Here is a 21,169-nt window from a genome sequence, read left to right as displayed (position 1 = left end):
AATATTTTAACAAGAAAAATATAATATCTAATCTTCAACTCCTTCAGAGTCCCGAGAAGGAAATAATATTATCTAGTAAAACAGGAAGTGCAAATAAGTAACTTCCAAAAAATGTGAGTTATGACAGAAACAGCCTCTGCAACATTGGGGAATCATCTTTAGCCTATAGGCTTAGCAAATCTAACAGACTCATTTTTCAAGCAGGATGTATGCAAGGCCTACAGCACAACCCCACATTTAGTGTGAATATTCCATGTACCAGATAAACTTAAATTCCACCAGTGTCATGTCATGATTCAGGATTTTAAATTGCTGGTGCTTTTGGAATTCAGCTTCCCATTCTTCTCTGTTTGTGAGTGGCTTCATCTCCTTTATTAAATGCCAATCTACCATGGAGAGGACAGACTGAATCAGTTTATTTACTCCTCCAAGAATAACTGTCTCAGCTACTGTTCCACTGCACACCAGGAGCCATTGGCCCACTGTCTGTTCAGCTGCCTTCAAAGCAAGAGGCACTGTTTCTGGATTGCAAAGGCCACTTCAGCAACAGTGCCATATTTCCCTGGCCTCAGAGGATGCCTGTTGAAAAAGCAAAGTGCAACCACACTTGTCTTGGCAAGGATCAGCAGTCCTTTGTTTTGTGTCCTGCTTGTCCATTTTGGACAGCATACTCTCAGCAGTCGATGGGAGGGTATTTTCTTGCCCAGTGGTTAACTTTTGCCAAGGTGAAAGTTAATTCCATGTGGAGGTTGAAAATCAATAATTCAATGCCCATATCTTCTCTGATGTAGTTTGGTGCTTCCAGGGGCAGACATGTCTCATAGTCATAAAAAAAGAAAAAAATGGCAAAATTGAATGTCTTCTCAGGATGAAAACTCTGAAGAAATTTGGAACAGGAACATGATACCCTAAGACAGTAAAGGTGATATATTACAGCCAGCAGTTTACTGAATGACATCACCTCTTGAATTTATGAATAAAACAAGCACATCCCCCATCCCTCTTTTCTTCATCATTATGTTTGAAACCTTAGTAAAAGTAATAAATCAAGAGAAAGAAAAAGAACCATTCACAATTTCTCCTTTTAATATAATACATTACATACTTAAAAAACACAGAAACATTTGATGCTCACAGAGTATCATAAATTCAAGATGGGAACAATTTCACAGCTTCATGTTTAGTTTGTGTTAAGCCTTGGTATTCTCTTTTTTAAGGAATGAATGTATACATGCAGATATAGTGTTGGATGACTTGGGTGATATAGAAAATAAAAATGCAAATGCAACAAAAGACATTAGAACAGGCACAGACCAAATGATGGAGAAATGCTTGATATTCCTAAATCTCTTTTGTGGACAATCCTGAGTATATTCAGAATTATTTGTGCATGCACAATAATTGATGTTTGTTGGAAGGACATCAAAATAAAGATGAAAGACAGCTTTGTTGAGCAGCAGGAAGCACTTAGGTACACAGCATGACAATAGGAGGGTCATCTGAGATGACTGCTCAGCAGAAGATAGAGGTCATCTGTGGTGATATTTTATTTGTGCTGAAATGTGGTGATATTTGATTTGTGCTTTAATAAATAAAGCTTGCCTGGAGATCAGAGGAGAAAGCCAAATTCCAAAAACACTAGCAATTTCCAGAGTTTAAAATCCTGAATCATGACAGGACACTGGCAGAATTCAAGTTATCTGAAATATGGAATACTTGCACCAAATGTGAGGATGAGTTGTAGGCTTTGCATACATCCTACTTCACAAATAAGATACACTAAGCCTGTAGGCCGATGATGATGCCTCAACATGCAGAGAAACCTCGGGAATCTAGCTGTTTCTGTCAAAACTCACATTTGTTTTTTGAAGTCACTTTTTTGCACATCCTGTTTTAATAGGTAATATTATTTCCTTTTAGGGTGTCTGAGGGAGTTGAAGATTAAATAGTTGTAATTATAGTTTTCCTTGTTCGGAAATTTCAGAAAAGAAACTCATTAAGACATGTTAAGTGTATAAATTTGAAAGACATCATAAGATAGTTTTCTGTTGGTAATACAAGATAGGATAGAAAGTGAATTAGGCACATTTTTGGACTCACCAAATAGGACAGAATGGAATATTTTCTCTGAATTTGTCAAATGCAAATAGAGTAAACATTATTGATGTATTTATCTTGTATATATTGTATACAGTTATTGTATATAGTTTTTATTATATTAGTTATAACTGTTTTTAATTTTTTATTAGAAAAAGGGGAAATGTGGTGTTGTTTTATTTGTGCTTTAAAAAATAAATTTGCCTGGAGATCAGAGGAATAGGAACAGCCATTAAGTAAACAAAGGAGTCAGGCAATGGTAGTACATGCCTTTAACCTATCACTTGGCGGCAGGAATCTGTCTGGATCTCTGTGAGTTCAAAGCCACACTGGAAATAGATCGAGGTGTGATTGCACATGCCTAAATTCCAACACTTGTTAATCATGGATGTCTGGAGTTCTGTACAGACAGACAGTAAGTGATAGAGCTGGCAATGAAGAGGAAGTGATGTAGCTGGACAGAGAAAGCAAATCAGATGTCAGAACATCAGGGTATATAGGCATGGGTAGACAGGAAGTAACTTGCATTTGGTGAGGTGAGGTTCGCTGGTGACTTTCGTTATCTCTCTAAGGCTTTCACCCCTATATCTGGCTCTATGTTTTTTTATTTAATAAGACCATTTAGAAATTCATCTACAGTCACCATCCCTCTAAGTAAATGCTTTTCCCTGATTGCATTTCCATCATAGGTAGGAACACCAAGCATTATGAATTTGCATTCTGAGGATTTATTATTAAGCAACAAAGTAATCATTGATCTAATCAATAACTTTCACGGCCACACTGAATTTAAACTTCTGTTTTCTTGGATCCAGAGGGTTTTTTCTTGTTTTTGTTTTTGTTTGGTTTTGGAGAAAGAGCACAAGGGTGGATAGGGAGCAAGAGAGGATCTGGAAGGACTTGGGGGGAGATATGAAATATGTTTAATTTAATAATAATAAGTAATCAAATATATTTCAATTAAAAGTTATTTTAAGTAAAAAGTATTAAGAAGAAAGTGACAAGTTTATCTTTCATTATCTGTAATATTGTTTGTTGCTATATTTGTATCTATATTTTATTTATATATTTATATATATTTATATTTATATTCCTAATGATATGTAGGTATAGTTCATTTTTTAATTACTCTATGTGTTTTATTGAATGAATATCAAATTTATGTATCCATTTTCTTATTCCTGGATAATTAGGCTTATTCAGCTGTCCATAATTATTTACAATATAATAACAAACACTAAACTTTTTGTGGGTTTAGTGAACTTTATTGATGGTATTCAAGAGAGTAAGGATCGCTAAGGCCCTCCCTTTCTTCTGGGATTCTGGGATAGAAACTGTGAGAGAGATGCTCAGTGTTAGAGGCTGAGTTGGTACAGGGACTGCTTCATAGTCCAGGACCTCTCTTGCTCTTGTGTTCTTGCTGGGGTAGGTGGTCCAGGCCTTCTTATGCCTTGGAGACCATGTAGGCCATGAGATCCACTGTCCTGTTACATTAGCTGTATTCATTATTATACCAAGAAACAACCTTTACAAAGTTGATATTTAGAGCACTACCAGCCCCAGCATCATAGATGGAAGAGTAGTTATCACTGTTAAAGTTGCAGGAGATATCTTCATTCTCAGTTTAGCCTGGAATGTCCTTAATGGGCCCTTGGATGCCTGCATCACCACCTTCTTGATGTCATCATATACTTGGAAGCTTTCTTCAGGTGACATGTCAGAGCTATGTCAGACAGATTGTGGATAGGAAGACAAAATGGCATGCAAGTGAGCTTCTGATTGAGCGCTGGGATCACCTTGCCCACACCCTTGCAGCACCAGTGAATGCAGAAATGATGTTCTGGGGTATCACACCACAGCTTCCCAGAAGGACCATCCACAGTTTTCTGGGTGACAATGATGTCTTGGATTGCCATCATGAGTCCTTCCCCAGTGCCAAAATTGTCATGGATGATGTTGGTCAGAGGGACTAAGCAGTTGGTGCTGCAGGAATCATTGCTGACAATCTTGAGTGAATTGTCATACTTCTCATAGTCCACATCCATCACAAACATGAAGGCATCAGCAGAAGGGGCAGAGGTGATGACCCTTTGGGCCCCACCTTTCAAGTGGGCTCCAGGCTTCTCTACTGGTGAAGATACCAGTAAACTTTACAACATTGTCCCATCCAATATGGGCAGGCTCTTGCTCCTGGAAGACAGTTGCAGTCTTCCAGTTCTCAGCCTTGTCTGTGTATATATGATAATTTCTAAATCTCTATATGAATATTTTCAACTCTCCTAAGTATTATCAAACTGAATAGCTACAAAAGTAATTACTACGACTATCACAGTAACACTAGCTACTTATAGTACCACCTGCATATGTGGTGATATTTTATTTGTGCTCTAACAAATAAAGCTTTCCCTAGGGATCAGAGGCAAAAGTCAGCCACTATATTTAACATAGAGGTTGGCAGTGGATGCACATACCTTTAATCCTGGCATTCAGGAGGCAGAGATTCATTAGGATCTCTATGAGTTCAAGGCCATAATGGGAACAGAGCCATGCGTGGTGGCACACACCTTTAATTCCAGCACTAATTAACCATAGAGATCTGCAGGGTCTGTATGGACAGACAGGAAGTGACAGAGCTGGTCAGTAAGAGCAAGTGATGTAGTTGGGTGGAGTGAGGAAGTAAGATAGCAGGGCATAGAAAGATATATAGGCATGAGTATACAGGAAGCAGCTCTCTCTTGGGCTGAAAATTTCTAAGCAGTAAGAACTTGTGGCTATGGCTTGTTCTATTCTTTTGATCTTTCAGCTTTCATCCCAATATCTGGCTCCAGGTTTTTTATTATAAGACTTTTTACAATTTGTGTTACATGTATACTTTGAGGTTGCATTATTTTCTTACATCTGTGGTGATATATATTTTCCATTTAATTTTTGTTAAGCTTAAGAGTGTGAAATAGTATCAGAAATACATACTCCTCATTTAAACATTAATAATAACAGAAACAGACTCTCTGAATCACATTCTTCAGATACCACCACATCCCAACCTCACCGTCTAATTACATTTATCATTAATATCTCTGAATACAAACTTTTTTTTTGTTAACCTGTCCATATGAAATGGATCTTAAGATTTTTCACAAGAAAGGCAGAATTCCCCACATGGAACACATTCTTGTTCCTCACTCACTTTCATGAACTCTGCTCTTCATGTTCTTATATTATAAATTATCACAGCACATATTCAGTATCATTTTCTATGATTTCCCTCTTTGTTCTTAAAGCAACAATTATTTTGTGCTTCTTAAAATTTTTTAAAATGTGATTTTATAAAAAAAAAAAAGAACAAGGGCATCATCTTTAGTGGTTGTAGGTAGAATACCATGATTTCGATGTCAATGAACTCTCTCCAGCTTGAGGGTAATCTAATGCCCTCTTCTCTGCTTTGCAGGTGCATTCACTCACTTACAAAACCCCCCACAATTTTGATTAACCTTTTAAAAAGAAGTTATACAGATGTAAAATATGTATGGGAAAGTATTTATGATATCCATTAAATGTTAAAATTAAAAAGGAACACAATGAGATGCTAGAATATAGAATATATCTTAGATTATAATATAAAATATAAAAACAACTGTCCACTAGAATATAAAAAACACTGATGGCATGAACTTCTGCTAAGAAGGAGAAGCAGGAATGCTCACATACTGTGGATAATATAAAAAATGAACTACTCAGGAACTTATAAAGCCACGTAAAATTTCCTAAAAGTTCAAAAAAAGAAGCTTATTATAAAACAAAATAGATAACTTATTTAGAATTCATAAAATTAATAAAAACTCATACCAAATATATAAAAGCATAAAAAAGCATCTGAGCTGAAGGTCATGACAGAGCAATTACATAGCACATGTAAGGCCCCAGAATCAATCAGTAGCACCTCAGAAGCAATATAAACAAAAGCTTGCAATGCTGACTCTCTTTGCCACATCTAGAAGTGTACAAAATATTCTTTGTAGGTAAGTGAATAAGGAAAGAGCGGACTATCCATATAAAGTGAATAATTAATCATCATTAATAATAAAAGGCTCACCATGAGAAGACATGTTAGAAGCCTAAATGAAATCTGAATGAAGTTAGTCTAATAGATCCTCCTGCTGTATCAAAGCAATAAAACAAAGTATTGGAAGACATAAATCTATAGTGAAAGAAAATAGTAATTATCAGGAGCTATTGCAGGAAATCAGGAGCCATTGCAGGAAATGAGAGAATACAAAATGATTTTAGAGCATCAAATCTATCCTGCAGGAGATCTTTAAAGACAAGTGAATGTTGTTCTTCTTTATGTGTATGATTACACAGTAGATGGTTTAAAAACTCAACAATTAAATGAGGGGATGATCAACTTAGCTGGGATTGATATAATGTCAACAATCATCTTGATAATTCTTTGTTTTATCCCTAAAAATGTTGATTGACATGAGTGCCAAGAAACAGCCCTTAGAAAAAGTTACTAGAGAAACTATTGACATTTTAACTGGTAAGTTACAAGTCTTAGAAAAAGTTACTAACACAGATAATAGAGATATTCAGATGAAAACAGAGAAATTGAAAGGAGAACCAACCTCACCATTACATTATAAAATTAGAGAGGAACAGTCTAATGTTATGAAACAACCAACCTTAATTTATCCCATCACCTTACTGGAACACCTCCCAAATGTCAGGTATTCCCAAGGCTATGTAAGAGATGACTGGATTCCTGTTGAAATATTAGAATTGAGGAGATTTAAGGAAGTGATAATCTCATATGGTATGCATTTGCCTTTTGTAAATCGGCTGTTAAATTCATGGTCAACTAGTAATGGAATTGTCCTACAACACTGGAGAGACTTTAATATGGTAGTATTGGAATGTGGTCCTCAATTACAGTGAAGGACCTGGTGGAAAAATGAGGCTACGACCATTGAACAATGAAGTAGGTTTAGAGGTATAGAAATCTCCCAAGGTCAACTTCTTGCAGAGGAAGATTATACTAATGTACAAAGACAGTCTCTATATGATGACCACACCCTGACTCTTTGCCATGCAGCAGCTTTGAATGCTTGAGACAGAATTGAAGAAGTCAGAAAGAGAACTGTGTCATTTACTGGGACCCAAAAGAAAGCTTGACTGATCTTTTACAAAGACTGACTTCAGTTTTACATATAATGAAACAAAATTCAGAAGCTAGACAAATAATAGTTGTATCTTTGGCTTTTGACAATGCTATTTCACAATGCACAAGGCTAATTAGGCTTTCAAAGGCAAGATCAGCAGCTGAACAGGCAATGGACCTATAGCTTCTGATGTGTAGTGGAACAGTAGATGAAACAGTTATTCTTGAAAGAGTAACTAGTCTAACATCCCAATGGCAGACTGGCATTTAATTAAAGAGATGAAGCCACCCACAAGCCAAGAAGAATGGACAGCCGAATTCCAAAAACATTAACTATTTCCAGAATTTAAAATCCTGAATCATGACAGGACATTGGTGGAATTCAGATTTATCTGGTACATGGAAAACTCACACCTAATGTGAGGTCAAACTGTAGGCCTTGTGTACATTATACTTCTCAAATGAGTCTGTCAGATATGCTAAGCCTATAGACTGAAGATGATGTCCCAATGTTTTGGAGAAACCTCAGATGACTGTCCAGGTAGCTGGCTGTTTCTGTCAACTTACTTTTTGGAAGTTGCTTGTTTGCACTTCCTGTTTTATTAGGTAATATTATTTCCTTCTTGGGTCTCTAAGGTAGTTGAAGATTAGATAGTTATAGTTTTCCTTGTTAAGAATTTCAGAAAAGAAACTAAAGAGTTGTAAGTGTATAGATTTGAAAGACATTATAAGATAGTTCTGTTAGTAATATAAGTTAAGACAAAAAGTGAAACTAGTACATTTTGGACTTACCAAAATAGGATAGATAATGGAATATTTTCTCTGAGTTTGTCAAATGCAAATGGACTAGACATTGTTGGGATATTTATTGCTAGTATATATTGCATATAGTTATTGTACTTATTGTATATAGTTTTTCTTATATTAGCTATAACTTTTTTCTATTTATTAGAATAAAAAGGGGAAATGAGGTAGCATTTTATTTGTGCTGAAATGTGATTTTATTTGTATGTTAATAAATAAAGTTTCCCTGGAGATCAGAGGTCAAATAGTCAGCCATAAATAGAAGTTAGGTGGTGGTAGCAGGTACCCTTAATCTGATTACATGGCAGGCAGAGACTCTGGGTGGTCAAGGACACAGCCAAGCATGCTGACATATGCCTTTATTTCCAGTACCAACCGTAGAGACCTGGAGGTCTGTATAGACAGGCAGTGATGAGGGAGTGATGTGGCTGGGCTTAGAGCCAATGAAAAGGCAGAATACGAAGGCAATGAAAGCACAGTTTAGACAGGAAGAAACTCTCTCTTGGAAGCTACAGTGTGGTATTAAGACAAGGTAGTCATGGCTGTTCACTATTTCTCTGAATTCTTTGGCTATTACCCCTGTATTTGGCTCTGTGTTTCTTATTTAATAAGACTATTTAGAAATTCATCTACAGGGCAGGGTTTTGTATTTGCATTTCCAAGATAATAAAGGCATCCATCTAAGGAATCTGAAGACCACTGGACAAATGAGACATCTGAAGCAAAAGGTTGTATCATCCAAAGAAAATGTCCCAAGAAAAAGAGTAAATTGGCCTATTGGTATATCCCATTTCCAATAGGATAAAATTTCATAAATCTTCCCAAAACATTTGTTTCTACTGTTTTTTATAGACACATGAATCAAATGGTCTTTTTGTAGTCCCAGTTCAATTACAAATTAAAACTGGCTTTGGAGTTGGAGCATGGCTCTCTCCTTCTCTAAACCCAAGCATGCTTGTTAAAAGAAAATCCAAATCTGTGTCTCATGTTGGAAGAGCTACCTGATATGTGACAGAAGGAAAACCAAAATTAAGGACTGTCCTATTGCTACTAATCTCATGATCCTCTGCTTTTATTTTGACTCTTTGAAACTTTTCTTAAGGTATAAATATTATCTCAATAATTATAAAATTGATATGCAAATATTTTGAACTTTTTGTATAATATTAATAGTCATATAGTGTACTAATTCTAGAAAAAGTCATATAGCTTCCTGTACAAGATTTCAGGTGTGAGTCTCTATCAGGTAACTAAGAACTAAGTTTTTGTACTCTAGATTTACATAACAAATTATAGTCCTTTACCCTCTTTGAGATCTGCTGCATATGACATTTGAAATGTTTAAGTTTTCTACAGTGACCCACAACCATGCCTAACAGTGACCTTTGAAGTGTCCAAGAGGAGAATGGGGTCCCAGAACGATGATTCCACCTGGATTGTGGTAACACCACTAAGCTGACACACACCACCCAAAGATATACTTTGGACTACAAATTGCTCAGGACAATTTCAAGGTGGCTAGCTGAGATGGTCCAGCTTCATATACTACTCTATCCAGGAACTGAGATAATCTCTTCACTTTCGCATTACAGGACTGGACAACAAATGATATAGCTACCTCTCCCAGGACTTGACAATTACCTCATTTATTCAGGGTCATCTAAAAATGCTATCATCCCCAGACAGCATGAAGTAATTTAGAGAACATGATGCCCACATTCCCAAGAGGTGAAGTGGACAGTTTTTGGTCATTCAGTAGGTTGTGGATATTTGTCATTGTTTAGGGGGTTGGTTACAAATTGTTATTGGTAGTGGTCAGGAAAAAAGCTGAACAAAGACATTAGATTCAGGGATCTCATTCTAAAAAGAAAAGGGGGAATTTAGACATAGGATAAATGGATAGATTTATGTTTTTAAACTAAAAAGCAATTATTAGTCTTAACTACTGTACATTGGTAAGGATTTTTGTATATTGATACAAATTTAAGATTACTTTTGTTATACTGTATATATGTTTCTACTCTTGCTTAAGATATTTTTGTATATTGACACAAATTTAAAGTTATTGTAGTTATCACATAATGTACATACAATTCTATTCTTGCTCTAGGTATTGTACCTATGCAGCTCATTTAGCAATGTAATGTAAATTTCTAGTCCTTGAATGTTATTATTACAAAGTATTTAGGATAATAAAGAAATTCAGGTTACTAGTGAGTCACCTATCACAATCAAACTTTTAGTCATGTTAGGTATGTTTTTAAGGTCAAACAGAGATTCAGTTTAGATAGACAGGTGGTCTTCAAATACTTCAGAGATCTAAAAATTAAAGTATTTAAGATGTTTTGTTACATAAGGTTCTTTTTTATGATAATGAGAATGTCTGCTCCTGGAAGAACCAATCTATTTCAGAGAAGATGATGCGCATCAAAGAAACTCCATACGGAGTTAACTGTTTTGTGGCAAAAGTTATCCACTGGGCAAGAAAGTGCCCTTGCCTTAACTGCCAACAGTATGCTGTCCAAATTTGACAAGCGGGACACCAAAGAATGTGACTGCCAAACCTTGCCAAGACAAATTGGGACAGGTATACAAAAATCCTGCTTTACATTAAAGTCTGTCAGTTATTATAGGCCTGCAGGATGAAGAGGGATTCCCCAACATTGCAGAGGAACCTTGGGTGACTATCCAGGCAGCCAGATGTTTCTGTCTTTTCTTAGATTTGCAAGATGTTTGCTCTACACTTTCCATTTACTCAGGTAATATTATATCCTTCTCAGGTCTCTGATGGAGTTGAAGAGTAGATAGTTATAGCTTTCCTTGTTAACAAATTAAGAAAAGAAATGCACAAAAAGGTGTAAAATATATAAGGTTCAGAGACATAAAAAGATAATTTTGGGTTAATAATGCAAGTGAGCATAAAAGGGAAATTAGGTACAACATTTTGGACTCACCAAGACAGAATAGATGATGGAATATTTTCTCTGCCTTTGTCAAATGCTATGGAATAGACATTGTTAATATAATTATTGCCCATATATATTTGAATATAGTTATTGTACTTATTAGATACAGTTTTTCTATGTTAGTTAAAACCTTAACTTTCAATTTAAAGAAAAAAGGGAAATGTTATGTGATATTTTGTTTGTGTTCTCAAAAATAAAACTTGCTTTGAGTCACAGGGCAGAGCTAGCCACTATTTAACCATAGAGGTCTGCAGGTCTGTATATACAGGAGACAGGAAGTGATAAAGTGGATCGGGGGCAGGATCTTTGCCCCTTTTGTTGGAGGAAGGACAGAAGTAGGAAGTCACTGGGGGTGGTATCCCTGCTTCTCTTCTTTTTCAAGTTTTTACGGCAATATCTGACCCCTGGTTTTTGTTGATAAGATTAATTAGATTTAGGCATCAGTTGGGCTTTAAGATTTTAGAAGACCAAGATAAACCTGGTGTTATTCTCTTCTTGCTGCCTGCAGATTCAGATGCAGAACTCTCAGCTAATTCTCCAGTACCATATCTAACTACATGACATCATGATTTCTGCCATTATGACAATGGACTAAACCTATGAACTGTCAGTAAGCCCCATTTAAATGCTTTTCTTTATAAGAGATGCTATGGTCATTGTTTCTCTTCACAGCAATAGAAACCCTAAGACAGAAGTCAGTGCGTGAGGCAGGGATATTGATGTGATAGGTTTGATCACATTTTTGTTCCGAGGAATGTGGAGTTTGGGACTTTGTATTAGAAAAGCAGCTGAATGCTTTAAGCTGAATTTAATGAGCTATAATAGTAGAAGCATGGAAGACAGTGGTGCTGAGAGTGATATGAACTGTGAGGGCCTGGTTCAACAGGTTTCAGAGATGCATATTAGCATGTAGCCTAGAGACAGTTCTTATGCTGTTTTGGTAAAGAACATGGCTGTTTTCTACCCTTGTCAAAAAATTCTGCATGAGGTTAAATTGAAAAATTATGGCTTAACTGTTTTAGCAGAGGACATTTTTTGGTTGTGAGCCTAGCCTTTAATGGCTGAGCCATCTCTCCAGCCCAGCAGAGGACATTTCAAATCAACCTAGAATTGACTATGTTGTGTGGCTATTAGTAGTCGCCCATCTTATGCAGATCCATAATGAAAAGATGTAAGCTGCACAAGGAAAAATAGTAAATGTAGGATTAGAGGCAGAAAGAAGTGTCAAGAAGTATAAACTGATTAAAGAAAAGCCTGATGTTAAGTGGACTAAAGGGAGTGGTGACCTCAGAGCAAGACCCCATCCAGCTAAGCTTCCATCTTGTGAAAAGGAATTAAAGAAAAATGAAAAGGAATTAAAGAAATGTTTAGAGTCAGGTGTGGTGTTGCACACTTTTATCCCAGAACTCAGAAGGCAGAGGCTGGTGGATCTCTGAGTTCAAGGCAAGCCTGGTCAATAGAGTGAATTTCAGGGCAAGCAAGTTTAGGTAGCAAAAGAATCCATTGAAACTAGAAAGCTGGTGAAGATATAATTTGAACAAGGTGACCATATTCTAGCTCCAGCAGGCAGCAGAACTTGGCATGTTTGACCATTTGCTTTTGGCTTTAGAGTCAAGGATATACCTAAGGGGTTATGGAATCTCCTTCCCTGGCTGAGGGAAGAAGCTGAGGCCAGGCATATGTCAGGGATATTCCTGAATGGAAGTTTATGGAGGCCACCGTGTGTATTTATGAAGGTGAATTCTGAATTGCCTTGGAGACACCAAGATGTTAGGGAGGCCAGAGCTGTGAGATACCTGCCAAGGAAAACTGGTAACAGGGAGTGGCGCCAGCCCAAGGGAAAAAGGTGTTGTGGTTTAAAAAAAAAGCTGAAAGGAGATGGAGGTCTGACTAGGTCTTTGACATTAGACATGGAGATGCTGTTGGTCTTGTTTTGGTACAGCATTTCCTCACTATTATTTCTTTCCTCTATTTAGGAACAATAATGTGTACTATATGCCATAATATGCTAGAATCATATGATTTTTTGACTTTGATTTATAGAAGATTACAATTAAAACTGAATGATTTTCAGAAGAGATTTGAACTTTGGACTTTTAAACATGGTTCAGACTGACAGACTATGGGACTCTTAAAGTTAGTTTGAATGCATTTCTGGATTATGATATGGCTACAAGTCTATGGGGGCCAGGGAATATAATGTGGTGGTTTGAATGAAAATGGTACCTATAGACTCATAGTGAGTGGCACTATTAGGAGGTGTGGCCTTGTTGTGAATAGATGTGGTCTTGTTGAAAGAAGTATATTACTGGGGTCAGAATTTGAGGTTGCATTTCTTTACAATAATAGAAACCCTACCTAAGGCACCCTTCTTCCATTATGTTCTCTTGAACATCAGAAATGATGGTACCATGGGGTGGTTTTCTCAGACAAAGGCAGGCATGGAGTGGAGACAGCCTGATCCTATGTGACAGATTGTGTTTGCTGTAAATGATAGAGCCTATGAGACAAAGTGTGTTTGCTGTGTATAGCAGAGCTGTCGAATGGGCCTGCACTTTTCATGGTTTGAATAGGAATGGGCCTGTACTTTTGGAGCTAGACCACTACACTGTGAGTGAGTCCCATTGGCCAGATGAGCTCCATGATTTGCATTTATACTGCTAGATTTTTCATTTATTTTGATATTCTTCACTTCTTTCATTTTGGAATAAGACGTATTTTTTGGTATTTTACAAGACAAAGTTAAGAGACTTTTGACTTTTAAAGAGTCATTGCATATTTAATTGTTTTAAAATGTCAAGAGTATGGGACTTTGAAATTTTATGTGATGATGTTAACATTAGACCTCAGGGACAAGGAATAGAAAAATTATGGCTTTAAGTGAAATGTATATGTGGCAAGTTGACAAATGGTAGAATGTCCTGAGAAGTCCCAAGTGAATACTTCATCAGTTTATCTTATGGAGATATCTCTGAGGGATTATCTTAATTGTTAATTGATGTAGGGTGACTCAGATACCTAAGGCATTGCCATTCCCTCAACTAGTGGTCTGAAGTTCTATAAGAAAGTTATCTAAACAATTTCCTCTGAGAGGCCAAGGGAGAAGCCAGCAAGCAGTGTCCCACCATAGTATTTTAGTTCTTGCTTGAGTTCCTGCTATGAATTCTGTCAGTGATAGACTCTGAAAAAAATGTGTTATATATATAATTTCTGGCCTTTTCCTGTCAAATTTTATTTTCTGTCTTTCATCTCCTGAGCTTTCCTCCTCTTCCATCCCCACTCCATTATAATCTATATAGATGCATAGATCTATTAAATCATGTATCATGCACTCAAACCATGGGCCACAATAATCTGTGTTCTCTTCATATCACATGCTAATTTACACAGAGTGACTTTAGTACTGAATTTCAGAAAAGGGACAAAACACTAAATTCATATTGTTTCCAGATGCTGATTATGAAATATAGATGTATCAGATTAAAACAATATAATAGACAAAGGCCTCTTACCACTAATGAAAACAAAGTGTCATATGTTTATTGGGGCATTAGTTACAGAATTCAGTACATGGGAGACCTAGGCATGCAACAACAGATGAATGAATCATGAAATTGTGACAGTCACACACAGTATGTCATTCCTCAACTGTCAAAAGTGAGGAGTTCTTATCTTGGCTACAATATGGGTGGAGTTATGCCCAATAGTTAGGAACTAATCTTTGTAAAATCTCTCAAAATAGAACTACTAGCTGGACAATAAACATTTAAAGCATAAGCCTATGAAGATTTTTGATACTCAGACCTTAACATTCTGCCCTCTATCCCAAAGTGTCATGCACATTTCATAATGTAAAACTCATGTAGTTCATCTTCAAGAGTCACAAAATATTTACATTTCCAACACTATTTCAGAAGCCCAAGTTAAATAGGAGGGCAGGATAGAGATGGAATTTGGGGAAGGTTAAGTATAACACTACAGGCCTTATGAAAAGGTAAATGGAAACCCACTATTTCCTCAAATAGATAAATACATTAATGGAGTTTTAATTTAAATGGAGTTACCATTTAACTCAACTGGAAGTAAGATCAATGTAAGGAGAAAACTATTACATAACCTCATTTACATATGGAATGTATTTTAAAGTGTCAATATGTACAGGCAGACTGCATGATATTATGGTGCTTACTAAACCTTTGTGGTAATCGAAAATGGATCAATGTGAAAAAATATAAAGTAACAAATATATAAGATGAAATAAAAATAATTTACAACACAAGATCTCTATGTGGTAATAGTGCATTACATTCAGGAGTTTTTCCTAATGCAGCGTTTGCTATATGGAGGTAAAGAAAATTTATTTTTAAATATATACATATATATATATACACACATACAAATATATATAATTAAATGTATGTGCAAATATTTCTATATATTAGTGCATTCAATTTTGACAACCATTTTATCACACACCACACAACATGACAATATAGTCTTTTAGTTTGCACTCTCCATTTTATATTTAATTGCAAAAATGGACAGTATTGACCTCCAAGGCAGAGTTTTGACTGGAAGAACAGAGGGAACTCACAGAGGCAGGGAAGTATTTTTTGTCTGGATTAGGTTTTTGAGTCAAGTAGTTATATTTATCCAAGCAAATTTATTGAACTATGTGTTTGTTTAATCTGTGCATATCACTTTTTCTTAATTACACTTTAAGTTATCAAATGCAGTAGCATTTAAGAATGAAATATTATTTCATAGAAAATGTTACCTTACTCTAAGTAACATTTTCCAGATTCAATCTTTGATCTACATAAAAGGCTGCATAATATTCCATTGTGTATATGTACCACATTTTCTTTATCCATTCATTGAGTGGAAGACATTGGGTTGTTTCCATTTCCCGGCTTCTGTGAAGAAGGTGTCAGTGAACACTGGTGAACAAGTATCTGTGGACTAGGATGGTCAGTTCTTTGGTCATATACCAACAAGTAGTATAGCTGGGCATATGGTAGATACATTTTTAGTCTTTTGAAGATTCTCCATCCTGTTTTCCAGAGTGGCTACACCAGTTCACATTCCTAACAAAAATGAATGAGGGAGAGGTCTGCTTTCTCCAAAACCTAGATAACATTTTTGTTCACTTTTTTTGTTGTTGTTTATTTGAAACATGATGCCTGGGGTGACATGAAATGTCAAAGTTGTTTTAGTTTGCATTCTTCTTATTGATTAGGATAATAAAGACATTTCAAGATTTTATCAGCAATTTTTATTTATTCTCTTCAGAACTCTCTGTTTAGGTCTCAGTCAATTTTTCAAATGATAGTTTGGTTTTTGACTCTTCATTTTTAAAATTCTTTATATATTCTGAGTATTAATCCTCCATCCAGTGTATAACTGGAAAAGATTCTCTCCCATCCTGTGGATTTCTTCTTTACCTGGCTGATTGCTTATTTAATTGTGCAGGAGTTTTTTAGTTTTATGAAGACTCAGTTATCAATTGTTTGTCTCAATTCTTTAGCAAATGGAGTCCTGTCCATAAAGACAAATACCACACTGTCTTTCCTATCTGTAGTTTCTGGCACAAAATTCTCAGATGTGCATATACAACATGGAATAATCACAAACAAGAAAAGTAGTAAGAGTCCTTATGTTGGGGAAGGGGATTGGGAGTGAAGAGCAGGATAGAGATGATTTGAAGTGGGAATTGCAATAATAGGGAGGGGATCTGACTAGGGTAGAGGGTGAAAGATCAATACAGAAGAAAGAGAAGGGACAAGGGACAAATAATAGGAAGGTTGTTTGTTAAGGCCTTAAGCAATTGTATTATTTTATATTTCCTTGAAATTATACACATACATGTACATACATATGTGTATGTTTATATATGTATATGTATTCATGCACATATATACATGTATACACATATGCATGTACACAAACTTACTACATATATATATTTATATATAAACATATATATTCATACACACATCTTAAAGGAATTTAATCCACTAGGATTGACAATAATCCCCACAGAACCAGTTCCAGGCATGAGAAACCTCTTTTTGAATGATTGATCAGGGTAGTCCCTGTGACTCCCATAACAATATGGAGTATAGATGTAACCATTGGTCATTTCTTAGTGGTTGAGGGTAGGCTGCTGTTGCTGAAGACACTTCACATTTAGGACGAAGGACTCAGATGACTTGAGCTGACCTCTTTCCGGCAGTATGGCTTCCATGGTTCCAGAAAATTTTATACAAACTGCCAAGGGAAGGAAACAATTAAACAATCCTACCAAGCATCAAAACTCATGACTCATTTTAAAGAGAAAATGTAAACACTCAAAACTCAAGTTACAGATGCTATGTACTCCTGGAATAATGTAAATGTGACAGAGGTTCAATTCAAGAGGAAATAAGTTCAATGACACTCACTGGAAATTTTTTCGTGAGGGGTTAGACAGTCACAGAGAGAGAGAGTCAGGGCAAAGACAAGGGAAGAAGAGGGAAGACATGACCATAGAATGCTAACCAAGGCATTGGGAAAGGGAGAAACTGGGGACAGTCTCTCTTCACCTTCAAATGTGCTCAGATGTTGATGTATAAAACCTGATGTTATTCTTTCAGTGAGGAAGATGGCAGATATTTGAAGTTCTAGACTCAAATGGGTGAATGGAGATTTAGAATAGGCAGTATTAAAGATGCATATTCATTTACTAAGCAAATTATATAAGGAACATTTTAAAATTATACATTCATTCTAAAATGTGAGGATATTGAAGGAAACTGAAACTGTAGGAATTTCAATTAATTTCTCTTAACACTTAGAAAACAACTTGTAAAAACTAGGAACATTTCTATTAAATATAGTACTCATTTAATCTTTATCATGTTTAATGTCCAAAGAAATCCTGACCTTCCCTGCACTGCCTTGGGCCTTCTTTGTAGGGAGAGGGTTTTGTCTATAGTGGGAGCTGTCCTGGCCTCAAGTAATTTGATTAAAAGGTTTATATGATAAGGGCATGTAGTGAGGCCGACATAAGGCAGCTTTAGGGAGCTGCTGTGGGATGGTCTGTATGTCAAATGTGTTGCTCTGATTGGTTAAAAAATAAAACACTGATTGGCCCGTAGCCAGGCAGGAGGAAGCATAGGTGGAACAAAGAGGAGAAGAATTCTGGGAAGTGGAAGGCTGAGTGAGAGAGACACTGCCAGCTGTCACCATGACAAGCAGCATGTGAAAATGCCAGTAAGCCACGAGCCATGTGACTTGCAGTATGGTGGGAATGAGGCCTCTACACGTGGCACATTAAGCTGGGCCTCTGCAAGTGGCACATTAGGCTGCGTGGTGGATTTAGCCTTTGCTATTACAAAACAAAAAGAGGTTTCTGGGCTACACACTGCTTTGATAGAAGCATAGATCCACTATTTCTGAGAGTTGATGGCTCCCAGAGCTGGCAGAAAATGTACCACCACCATTTTGGGAAGTTGAAGTGGGCAGAGCCAGCAGCCATAGCACCGTTTCAGGCTTAGAATGCTGCAGTTTAAAGCAATAGGTTCAAGGTAATAATAAAAATAAGCCACGTAAAGATGGCTACCACACAGAGAATCTGGATTATGTTGTCTTTGACATTCATAACTGAAGAAAAACATTTGATTACAAAAGCTGTTGAGTTATGCCAAAATGTGTATTTTAAAGGTACCTTGACTTCAAAATTTGAATGTAAGGATATGTTGCTTTGGAAAGGAGGCTCTGTTTTTGATTCCACAGAAAGCCAGAGGCTATGGATTTGTTTCAGATTAAGATACATCAGGTTTGACCAGCCAAGACCCCCTGAAAGGTCTCCAATGACACCATGGCCCAGATGATCCAACATCCAGAATGGTTTGAAGGCAACTGGCTCAGATGATACAGCCTCATGGACTACTCCATGATCCTAAAATTTTCTTTGTGTCCCCATAAGATACAGCGCCCCCTCCAGCAGGAAGTAGTAAGAGAATCTACTCCCAAATTCCCAAATTATATGTAATTTTACTATGTTAAGGTTAAAACCTCCCTTTTTGAAAAAAAACAAAAGGGGAAGTGCTGTGGGATGGTCTGTATGTCAAATATGTTGCTCTAATTGGTTAAAAAATAAAACACTGATTGGCCCGTAGCCAGGCAGGAGGAAGCATAGGTGGAACAAAGAGGAGAAGAATTCTGGGAAGTGGAAGGCTGAGTGAGAGAGACACTGCCAGCTTCTGCCATGACAAGCAGCATGTGAAGATGCCGGTAAACCATGAGCCACATGACAAGGTATAGATTTATAGAAATGGGTTAATTTAAGATACAAGAACAGTTAGCAAGAAGCCTGCCACGGCCATACAGTTTGTAAGCAATATAAGTCAATATAAGTTTCTGTGTTTACTTGGTTGGGTCTGAGCGGCTATGGAACTGGTGGGTGACAGAGATTTGTCCTGACTGTGGGCCAGGCAGGAAAACTCTAACTGCAGGGAACTTCAGTCAGTTTCTATTTAATAAGCCCCATTTCAGCCAATTTCTACAAAATGACTATTTTCTCAACCGGTTGAACAATGTTGTGAAAATGGCCCACACAGATAAAGGCCAAGTTGATTCTCAAAGCAACTGTGTCTGATCAAGGACTCACTCAACTACTACACAAGGCTGTTTCTTGCTCTCCAGGATTCCTGAAGAACCGGTCTCTCCATCTCCTTCTTCAGGAGTGTCCTACATGGCTCTCTGCAGAAGAATCTTCAGAGACTGCCTCTGAAACCGGCAATGCCTAATGGAGCCAACAAGGAAGTAAATGATGGGGTTGGCACAGCTGTTAACACAGGACAGGAAAGCTGTAATATAACTACTATCACAAGAGAAAATGCTAGGCAACTTCCTTTTTCAAAATGACAAGTAAACCATAGATACCAAAGGGCAGACCAAAGAGTACAAAGACTAGCACTGTGAGTGCAATGGTCACATACAACCTGGTCACAGGAATCCTCTGTGAGCCACAGAAGATCCTGACCAGCAGAGCCAGGTTAAATCCACAAGGAATCGCAGATAGTACTACTATAAATACAACAATGGTAAAAGCAACAGTCCCACAGTAAGAATATCCATGAACACTAAGCTGTGAACTGCAACCAAACAATAACGTGTGGCTTAACAGTACAGAGAAGGCCCAGAGCAGGGCACACATGACAAATGACATGTGTCTTGGTCTCTGACAGTGATACCAGATGGGCCACAAAACAGACAGGCATCGCTCAACACTGATGGCTGCAATCAGACATAAACCTGCAAGGTAAGCAGTGAGTGATAAATTGGTGAGATAGAATGGAAAATAGAAGAAGTTGACATTGAACAGAAGAAGAATTTGTTTCAGGAAAAATACAATCTGAAAGCAGAGGAAGAGGAAGTCAGCCCCAGGAAGGTTGAGTACATAGACTGAGAAGGCATTCCTGTGCATGTGGAAGCCCAGAATCCACAGCACTATGGCATTTCCTGCCACCCCAACCATGCCAATGATGACAGTAAGAATATTAAAGATTTTGTCCATGGTGACACAGTGTAAGTTTCCAGTGTAATAACTTCCATTCATTGTTGTGCTGTCAGTGCTCCAGGCTGGGGTGGATGAACCCATGCTTGAGAATGTTCCACTGGTGTTTCTGCAAGGTAAATTGAGATATGAACACAGGAAACTTTCTGTCAAGACCACCTGGCTATGTGGCAATGTCTGGCACATGTTCACAAAGAGGGGGAAACAGACCAGAGATTAAGTAATTTATTAAAACCCTAAACTGCTAGACTTCTTTTAAATCCAGTTTGTGCTATTCAGTCTATCTGCAGACTACTGCCTCTAGTGGTATTGGGATAGATGATGGTCCCAGTAGAGTTGCTAAGCATCTTAAACTGTGTCAGGAAGAGACAGAATTCTGAAACTAACTGTCTTTCTGTTCCAGGGCTGAGGTTCCTTCTCTGGTGTAGGAATATGGGAGATCCTGGCACAAGCCATAGCTGCCCTCAGTCACTCTAAGGCATCTACCAAATGGGGAAAACGGAATCCTGAATGAGAGTCATGAAGGTAACGGGATGAAGACCTGTATGGGAACAGTCACACTTCTTATGCTAGAAGGACTGA

The 21,169-nt window shown here is 37.1% G+C and overlaps 1 pseudogene; it reads right to left on the bottom strand.

Moving 5' to 3' along the window:
* Nucleotides 1-3,589: 3,589 nt before the first annotated feature.
* The window catches only part of LOC128123983 (glyceraldehyde-3-phosphate dehydrogenase-like), a 43,392-nt pseudogene continuing 25,812 nt past the window's right edge, over nucleotides 3,590-21,169 (bottom strand).

This window comes from Peromyscus californicus, unplaced genomic scaffold (assembly GCF_007827085.1).
Source record: "Peromyscus californicus insignis strain IS unplaced genomic scaffold, ASM782708v3 Scaffold_4__1_contigs__length_199733344, whole genome shotgun sequence".
NCBI classification, from domain to species: domain Eukaryota; kingdom Metazoa; phylum Chordata; class Mammalia; order Rodentia; family Cricetidae; genus Peromyscus; species Peromyscus californicus.
Note: the sequence above shows the minus strand (reverse complement) of the source record. Positions and strands in the feature narration are given on the sequence as shown.